Here is a 10,524-nt window from a genome sequence, read left to right as displayed (position 1 = left end):
CTGGCTATTGTGCAGCTACACCGACACGACGACTGCTTCAAGGGTCAGTCAGTCTCCTTTTTATAAACTGCAGGAGCTGTCGTACTCCCTCTAAACTCCATTTCTTCCTCTCTATTATATATTTACTCCATATAGAGTAAATTTGGACTTACTTTTATGCCTTTTTAATTCTAAGAAATACTAGTATATTTTATTTTTTCACGCTTAATAGTTTTAAAGCCTTATTTATGAGTCCAGCAAACTCTGACTCGAATGGACGGAGAGGTTAAGCGTTGCCAGCTGGGAGAGGGAGCACAGTTCAATCCTGGCCCACGACCTTTGTTAACCACGCAGTGATACTGCCGTTACTAGTCTGCTCAGAGCCGTAACAGACGGATTTTCCCCCACGAATACCAGTATGTAGCCATACATACAATAGCCGAGCATGGATGAGCACGGTCATAAGGCCTCCCTCCTCCCAGTAAAACTTCAAGAAAGCTTAAAACTTAAAGAAATCCCACTGTGATCTGTTAAGATGCTCCTGTTTTCAGCCGTCTGTTCTTTCCCTCTGCTGGTGATTATCAGGACCAGCAGAACTAAATGTGCCCCTACCCTCATGTTTCGGCACAAAGCATAGCGTCGTCGATTAACCGGCTGAGATGATGGGTTTGAGCCAAGTCACCCGACTCTGAGCTGCCGTTGGTGAGGAGATGAGCTTCCGCTCATTCTGCCACACTGAAAGCAATCTCCATCGGAAGGACGGGACATAACAGATGGAGCTCTTAAACCGCTTCGTAATAGTTCCTAAAGCTCATCTGTCAAGGACAGTGCAAGACTGTTTGTGCAATGTAAGAAAGAGAAATTTAGGTACGAACACACAGTGTGAAATAGGCCTGCTGAGAAGCAAAAGCTGTGTAGCGTATCACGTTTGTCTTGCATTAATCAAGTCATAATGTACTTAACGCTATTTTTGTTTTCACTTGCTGGCAAAACTCCCCACAGATGTTTTATTCTGCCTTAGAGCAGTTAAAAAATGTGAAAAATGTATAACTGAAATAGTTTTTAAAAAATTCCAGTAATTGTGAAGTTACCTGTTTTATCATCTGATAAACCACAGGGGCTTGTTAGAGGGATCCCACTAATTCATAGTATGAAACAGGTCAGATCCCTCCTACAGTCACTAGCTTTAACAAAGCTGTCTTTCATACCTCAGCTCAGGTATTTTCACCTTAAATTCAGAAGCCTCGCGTCCAAGGCCTGTACGATGTGCTGTGTCTCTCCTGCCCCTCCGTAATGGTGCCTGAATAATATGCTGCTCCCTTACAGTTACACTGATGTTCGTGGAAATTGCGGGTACCTCGTTTCTGGAAATCTGATGCTTTTTCAGCCGTAGGGAACTGTATTTCCTTGCCCTAGGAGAAGAGAGAGGTCAGAAGGCTGTGTGATCCTTGGGTGGAAGACTCTGCAGAATAATAGAATGAACCGGGGAAAAAAAACATGATGAAAGCATCTGGGAGTTTTTTGTGCACACTAGACAATGTATTCTATACTGACTTTCTGTGACTTAAGTTTGCTGTTACCAAGGCCTAGAATTAGCCAAATAAAACAGCAGGGAAACCTTCTCTGTGTTTCTTCCCTCTGTTTCTCAATAACATTTTTACGTTCACTCACTCCCTCTTCTAATGGCAGCTGGGGGAAAAGGGCCGAGTACAGCACTAATGACATGAAGAAAAACACTGAAGGAAGCAGCAGGGAGGCCGAGGTTTCAACCGCTCTCCCTCCCTTGCCCAGGAACATTTCAGTGACCTCTTGACACCTCCCAGGGGAAACTTTAAATTGACAAGAGTGTTTGCCAAGTAAATACAAAAAATGGCATTAAAATAGTATTGTTTCTGACTTAATCCTCCTAAAGTCAATGAAAGTGAGTTAAAGTTCCCGCAGCAGCTATAATGCCCTACCTTATTGTAGATGGCAGCGTATGCGGGTATGTATCGGGATCCATTAAGAAACACTTCCATGCACTCCCTAGTATTCACTTAGGAGACTGAAAATAAAAATGCCAAGAATTAGATTACAGCTTGTTCCTGGATTATCCTGGTATTTTGGGTAAAACTAAGTAACATTTCACTTTATGCAACACTACCTGGAGTCAAAACATCGTTAATTTGTCCTGGGAAAACAAAAGGGGAAGGCACTTCAAGTTCGTTATACTCTGATTGTTTATTCTGCTATGCTGAATAATATAATTTTTGCTGGGATAAGTTACTCAAGAATGATTGTTGGGACTCTTGGTAAATATTCTGGCTTTATTATCTGCCAGTTGCCAATTTTTCTTCTGAAACCTGATGATCAGGAACAGAAGGATATTAGACTGCATCTCAAGCGTCTCTGTACTGTTTCTCCCCACGCCTAGAGAATGCATCTGCTGCCCGGCCATGCTTGCTGGTCGTTACTAACTGCTCATTAACGGTAGTCCAGGAGACAGGTCGCTAAACTGAAGATCTGTGGTTTAGTTCTGGGAACTGTCCCTTTGCTTCCGCCCTGGCAAATTATTCCTTTTAGCCTGCAGAGAGAACTGCATCTATACCAGTCATTCTCTCTCCTCATTTCTCTTGCCTTCTCTTACCTTTCCAGCTTTTTTCACTATTAGTTGCAAAGTCTTCGATGTATGAGGTAACTCTGCCTTCGTGCTCCCCATCTCTCTCATACAGAAAAGGAATAGCACGATAAATACCGTAAATAAGAATGCTTCCAGAATGCAATAGCAGAAAAACACTCACTGATGTGAACTAGCACGTAGGGAAACAAACACCTGGCACAGACCATTTGCCGACAACTGGAGCTTTAGCTGTATTTAAGGACTACAACACGGATTAAAAATACATCCTTTTTTTTTAGTGCGGGTGTGACCTTAGAGAAGAACGGTGGCAGAACTGCATTAGCAGTTTGTAGTGATGCTTGCCAACAGGTTTTTGGCACGCTTAAGCCGTCGTCAGCGCCCCACTCACACCCATGTGCAGAGAGTTGCTCTTTGCGTTTTCTGGGACACGGGAGAAAACGTTACTTGAAAAGCAGTTTGACTCTATAAAAGTGTATACGTAAGAGGTATTTAAGGGCTGATTCTTAGCTAAAGGGACGGAATCCAACTGCCTGTTTTCTTTGGCCCCAAGAGTCAGTTTGATATGATTTACATTTTCAGAGCTGGCTTCGCAAACAAAGAGCCAGAGGGTTGGTTTTGAGGCGGGTTTTTTGGTGGTTTTTTTTTTTTTTTGGTATGTGTTAGTGAGTAAACACTTTACAGCCCGAATTCCTAGTTCCACAAAATCAGTGACTCCAGGCTGTGGGACAATATAAGTAAGCACAAAGGCTGGAATTTATTGCTAGTCATGATCTATGAGATAAGATTTTCAACGAAGCCAGTGCAGAGGGGGCTCTTGCCAGATGTGTGGGAGTGAAAGTGACACAAATCTACAAAAAAAAAATAAAAATCTTTGGCATTCCCAGAGTGATTACATAGCCTTGTAGCTCTAGCGGCCGCAGAGAATTCATTTTGTGTCTCAACATGTTCATCGACTCGAAAGCCAAGTCCCAAATTTTATAAAAGAAATCCAAAGTAGTGCCATGAATACTCCATAAATTTATCTCACTTCCTTAATCTTATTTGGAACAAGGGAAGTCTTGTGGGTTTTTTTTCCCCCTGCATTCCTCTGTTTGTAAAGAACTGTGGTAGCAGAATGATAGCGATTCTGCAAAAAAAAAAAAAATCACTGGGGAACTTGTCCCTTTATTCCCTTCCTTACTGTCACCCCAAAGTAATTCAAAACTTTCCTTCAGAGTTAAGCTACATTGGAAATACTTGCTTTTTGCTTCCAAGACAAAACCGACAGTACATGGATGGTACACTGATCACATCCAAACCTCTGCCTACATCCTCTTGGACCTGTTCTAGAAATTGCAGATAACTGAAGCTGTAAAGGAGCTTCCGTACCTTTCAAACACCACCAGAAGTATAATTTGTGCTAATGGGCAGGCAACATTCTTTGTAGCTGAGGATACGTTCCAAAAAGGTATGCTCCAGCTTTACCTTGGTATAAGGACGCTGCTTTGACTAGTTTGGGACGGAGGTGTTAGTGCACTTTAAATTAGGGCACTTTAAATGCTGTAACACATTTTAATTTTTTATATCCTAGTACACAAACTCTTACAAAACCTATCATCTCATCACTCATGTACGTTTGATACCACAGCAGAACTGTTTAAGTGTGGCAGAGATGTTTGAAAAGTAAACATGCTGATAATTCTACTTGCCTGTCAGATAGCTCTGCCCAGCAGGCAGTTTTAGTAGGAAAATGCTATTTTAAGGAAATAAATCTCTTAAAAAAAAAACTAGCTGAGCACGCTTTTAAGAACTAACATGACAACTCCTTTTTTTTTTGGCAAACTATCAAACTGTCACAGCACTCAAAATTCTAAAATGGCTTAGTTTAGAATTTAAACAAGCTAGCAAATTCTTCCTGTAGATTTTGTTCTAAAACCACACAAGTTTCACGTGGAAAGACGTTACATATTTATCCTGGAGCATCTTACCAGCCCCCTGCTCCTAAGCCAGAGAGCGTGGCACAGCTACAGGCTCGGTTCTGAGGCAAAGCCCAAATGGAGTCTCACTGCAGAGGAGATCTAGGTGAAGGGAGCAGGCTGCTTTTCAACAGATTTCCTGACTTGGACAGCAGGAGGAACTGCAGGACTCACCATAAACCACACAGAAACCACAGTACAGACATGTCGTTGCTGTTAGTATACCTTTCTTACGCTTTAATGACCACAAAAGCGGAAGCGGTTTTTAAGAGTTGCCCCTCTGCAAATGCACTTCCAGTAACTGCTCTTCGAATAAAACACCTAGAATAAGGTGTTTGTTAAAAGCCGCAGAAATTTCCGAGTTTTCGTTACATTGTCGTGCAGTTGCCCAAAAGAGAATTAACATCCCTTAAATCGCCTGTTGTGGAGCCTATGCTCTGAGTGGACTTGAAAATTTCTCATCTAGAAAGACCAAAGAGGGTGCTTAATATGTCCTGAAGATAACATTTCGTGTGAAAATGTGAAGAGGTCCGAGGTTCTAGCCTGCTACTTTTTGGAGGACGCTTTTCCGAGGACAGGCCCCTGAGGCTTTGGTCAAGGATCTTTGCTCTAGGAGGGTTAATTGGACCACAGCACCCCTCTAGATACAATAGCAGGGTGCTGTGAATTCTTCCCTATTCCTGGAACTTCTGTCTCACAGGGTTTGAGAGAGTGAAGCTGTGGTGCACTTCTAGAAATACAAACTACAAGACAAGACAGAATCTAGGGGTTGTAAATGTGAGATGATGGATACAGATGTCTCCCAATGCCCACAACCTCCCTCCCTCTGCACAGTCCAGGTGCAAAACCGCCTCTGGGTCTCCTCAGCAGTTCCACCTCCTCCTATCTAACACTGTATTTGTTTTGTTCAAATAGTGTACATGCCGAGCATCCAGTCTCCAGACGTTCAGCTTCTTTCAGATACTTTAGTAATGAGGTGTGGTAAGTAAGTGGTAAGTAAACTTTTATAAATGTTGAATATCCTTTATGATATTACGGTTTTGCTTATTTAAAAAGAAAAAAAAAAAATCGCTTGGGCCCTGCAACTCATCTTATCTGTTTGGGTTTTGAAAGCTCCAAACACTTGTCACAATGTTTCTCAAAGATAAAATTGGAGTTTAGTCACTCCAGCCCACTATCACTCGAAGCGGCTGATTACCGTTTGCCTGATCTCAGCCTAGAGGCAGTAACACAATAATTCTACGTAAACATTTATGTGATTATTGGGTTACTGTTTGAGTGAAACAGCTTTACCGTGTGACTTCTATGTAGCCTTTGCAAGTGGGGAAGATATTAATAGCTTTATTCCAAAGCTTAAAATTTGTAACAATATAGCTAGCTAACTATTAAAAGGACATGTAACAATTCCAAAAAGTCTAGGGCAGGCAATAATTCCAAAACTACATCCTGAATCACTTACGCATCTTTGGGAGACCAGATCTAAACAGGACTGGGAGATACCTAGAAAAGGACTGGAGAGAGAACGTGGCGTGCTGAGGAATCTCCCCTCTGGACACAGCACTGATTCCAGAGAGGCAAAGGAGCAGTAGGACCTACTCTGCAGCCTCTCAGATCAGGTCTGCGGCTTATCAGCTGCAAGCAAGGAAGGAAAAAGATCATCTGATTTTAGAATAAACTTATTAAGAATGGATTCTTACATTTCTTTACCTCTTCTAAAATCTTCACAGCTGTGCCATCTCGTTCAATTTCTTTAAATAAACATTCTCCTTTGCTTTTTCTTTAACCTTGTTTGGAATAAGGGCGATTTCAAACTTGCTGGTTAATGAGATGCAGGCACTACGTTCCCATCAAGGTACAGCAGTGGACGCTGCCGCTAGGCCACGTGGATCATAAGCCCCCATAAGCCCAGCAAGTGTTTTCCTGGTGGAAATGTCTTCAGGTAACAAAGAGCCCACCTAAACACAGAGAATTTGTAACATCTTTAATGCCACAGCCACTCCTTCTGTTGCATATTCCCTCATTGTGATGCAAATTAAGTTATTACTACGTGCAAAGGTACAACCCCAGCTTCACGTTGTTGGAGCGAGCTAGTTGACAACATTAATACTCTCCTCTAGCAAACAGGAAACTAAGAAGTAATCAAAAGTCAAATGTCATCTCTGTCTTGTCAGGTTTGAGACACAGCCAGACAACCTTTGTCTACACCCCAAGCTAGATGCCTAGAAGACAGAATAAAGATGTAACACTAGAAGCCAAAATGTCCCGAAAGCACGACGACCCGTTCCTCCTGCCTCCTCACAAACACGAGAACAGCAGCGATCCCTCTGGCAGGATGCAGAAGCCTTAGCAGCACATTTGGACAACAGTCATCGATCTAGTTCGCAACGGCCAAAGTGCAGCAGGGGCAGCACAATACTCAAGTTTGCCAGCAAACTGACTGGATCAATAGCAACCATGCTGAGCTCCGTGCTGCTAGAATTCCGCTAACCGTCACCGAGCAAGGCAATTTAAAGCTACCACTAACTGCGGCACAGACGCCTTGTTGTAAAGAAAAACCAAACCACGATCCCCTCAATCCCCCCCAAATCAAAACCACACACAGAAAAAAAATAAATCCCCAAGTCTTGAATGAAAAAGGAACAAAGTCATTGAAGAACATCCTTGCTTGTTTCCGCCAGAGACTGAAGAAAGTTGACCACGCTTCACTGGGTGCTGTACTTGCCAATATAAAGCCAGTCTCCATCAGTGGTAAACTCTTCCTAAACTGACGTCAGTGGGAATTTTGCGTCACCTTTGAAAGGAAATCGCCACTGCATCTCCAGGGGTTGTTTTTCAAAGAAATAAGATTAACCATTTTGGTCTGTGCTCGAGATCTATATTGCATGGGAAAGATGGGCTAATGTGGACATTACAAATGGGGAAACATCATCCTTTGAGACAAAAACACGGCTATAAAAATAGTATAGTACAAAGAAGGTATCTTAAAACAAAAACATGCTTATTCTTCTTAGTAGATATAATGTTAAAATTCATTCCTGAACCTACAAATATATAAAAAAAAAAATCAGACTATGACTGCCACGAGACACTATCTTCTGTTATATTTTCTTTCTGAGACGACATAATGCCTCTTGTTCCATGATTCTTATTACCTTCAGTCTTTTGTAGTCATCTCAAGATTTTAAGGATGGAATTCACGACAAAATTAAATATGCCTTCACGTGTTTATTCTCACAGGCCAGGGTATCTACGCTTGGCGCTCATTCATTTTTGGTTTATGAATCTAAACATACAGACTGCTAACACGACTTTTTCAAGTCACGCAGGTTACCCTGCCATAGGGGTCACAATCTTCAGGGATGTTTTGTAGTAACAGAATGAAGATGGGACCTGGTTTTGTTTCCCAGTGCATTAGTCTGTGTTTTAGTGCATTTAATGCTTCTTCTCTTTCACACATTAGTTTACAAATGTCTGCATGTTTCAAAAGATTTGCACGCTAACAAATGGAATCCTATTCTGAAATCTCATACTACTTCTGAGGTAAATTTCCTAAGGAACTAAGTGTAAATGATTATAGAGTGCATCTGACAGCCCCTTTTCCCAATTATTTATAATTCATTGGCAAAACCTGACAGAAGATTTGTAAAGATATTAAGATTCTATAGGTCTTATGGAAAACACTGGTCATATCCAGAAAAAGATCTAAAATTTAACGTCCCCCCTACGGAAAAGGGTGCAGCAAAGGTCAAGTTACCTCTTCTTGTTAGCCTGCCTACTTATCAATCAGCCGGTGTTGCTCAACGCCAGGCACAGTATACACTGCGTCACATTTTAAAGACAGAGGGAAAACTAAGGATACTTGGAAATGTGATAGAAACAGGAATTATTGCAGTAGGGTTTAGGGGGGAATAGAAAGTATGACTGTTTTGGCAGAGAGGGCTGAAGACAGGAGGCCTGTAGGTTGGTTGGCCCACAAAGAAGGAGGTATCAGTTTATTGCCCCAAGGATGCTGGACACAGGAAAAAAAAAAAAACAAAAAAACAACCCAACAAAAAAAGCAGGCATTACCAGTTCTGCTACTGACATTTTGTCTTTTGCTCTTCTGCCTGTCGCCCTTTGCTTCTTCCTTTACCCAATGGCTTCCAGGTGATGAGAAACAGCATGCACTGAAGGGAAAAAAAACCAGTTTGTGCCTGAAAACCAACTTCAGAAGTACAATTTATTACACCAAAAATGTATAAGATATTTTTTCACAAACATGAACAAATATTAACAGACATTATAATCGTAGGAATCCTGGGATTTGAGTAACTGGAGGGCCTCTTCCTTCAAATCGACATTTTTAATGGTTCTCTGCCCATGCATCAATTGCTTACCAGAAGTCGTGCAAGGGACTCGCGAAGTGTACATAAGAACTGAAGGGTTTCAAGGAGGGAGGCCTCCTCGCGTAAAAAACGTGCAAAGCGTCCAGTTCCCTGCTTGTGGCTGGAAGTGAGAATGAATAAAAGCTTCAAAGTAATAGCAATTCTCTTCTTTTCAGTCCTGGCATCAGACTATTCCAGCCACCCCGAGCCAAAGCTTCCTCCGTAAGAGGGCACTGCCGTACATCAGCACGCACACCGTCGCTTTTCACACACATTTTATTTGTTTGAAAATTAACTACTGCTCCTGCTCACGAAGTAACATATTTATCTGATACCCTTCAGAATGTTTACTGCTTTGGCTAGTATCCCGCAATATATTTAGTATTTTACAGACTTTACATAACACATTATCAAAGACCAGCCCTGATAAAAGGCTGATCTTTTTATCCTGCTTCCCTGAACTTTCATCTTGCTTCCCTGGTGCACCACCTGTACTGTAAATTCCTCTACCGTTTTAATAGATATTTCACATTCCTTAGGCAACAAACTAAGTTTAGACAACAATAATTGAGTTGCTTACAAAACTATGCTGGAAAGGCTAGGACATTATTACCGTGCAACCCTGATGAGATTTTTTTGGAAAAGCTATGGCTAAAAGGGAAATCCAATTGTGCGATGAACCAGTCCCAATTTTAAACGTACTGATTATCCTTCCTTCTGTAGCGACAGCGCTGACAGGGCAAGATGGAGGAATACCATGAGACATGGAAATATCCTGAAGTATCAGCTGTTTACACCCTTCTCTTCTATTTATGTTACCATACTCCTTGGAAAGCACAGACACAGACCAGAACTCCATCTGTATCAGTTTTCCTAAACTCCAGAATTCATGGGGGAGGAAACCTTATTCCTTACTGAACTGGTAGATATTTAGCACTTTCAATATTTCTACTACTACTAATGAAAAAAAAAAATATTAGAGATGCATTGAGTGTGAACGTTTATTTGGAAATGCTAGTAATCACAGAATATCATTACCGTAGGAAACAACCAAGCTAACAAATTCAGAAAGCAAGACAGAAAAGCCTGTCATGCTATCAACTTACACAAGCCTACACAACCCATGGGGGAAAAAAAACCCACAAAAGCTTTTTATATGCACACAAAATTCAGAAAGAATGACAAGAAGCTTGAATAGCTCAAAACGACAAGAAGGAAGCTTTCGGGTTGCTTCCTTTTCGAGTTGCAGCTGACAAGATGATTAACTGGAACTTAGACATTTCTCTAGATTTTGTCACCATCCATAGAAAAGGTGCCTCATCTGATTTAAAAAGCGCATTTTTAAAATTCCTTTTTGCCGTTTTCTTTTATGATAATGTGTGGGTACCTCAGGGTTCACTTCCTCCTCCATTCCCCCAGTCTCGTAGAGAAGTATTTCACATAAAACGCCTCCAAAGCGAGCACCTGAACACAGCTGCGCCTCGAGAGAGACACACAACATATGGGGGCACTTCCTGACCTCACTGGATTATTTAATTGAGCAACACTAACAGCTAGCTTCGTGTCATCCGGAGAGAGAGGCACGCACCCCCCACGTTAATGCTTT

Source organism: Cariama cristata, unplaced genomic scaffold (genome assembly GCF_000690535.1).
Source record: "Cariama cristata isolate BGI_N322 unplaced genomic scaffold, ASM69053v1 scaffold9862, whole genome shotgun sequence".
NCBI lineage: Eukaryota > Metazoa > Chordata > Aves > Cariamiformes > Cariamidae > Cariama > Cariama cristata.
The sequence above is the reverse complement of the archived record's forward strand: the minus strand, read 5'-3'. Positions refer to the sequence as shown.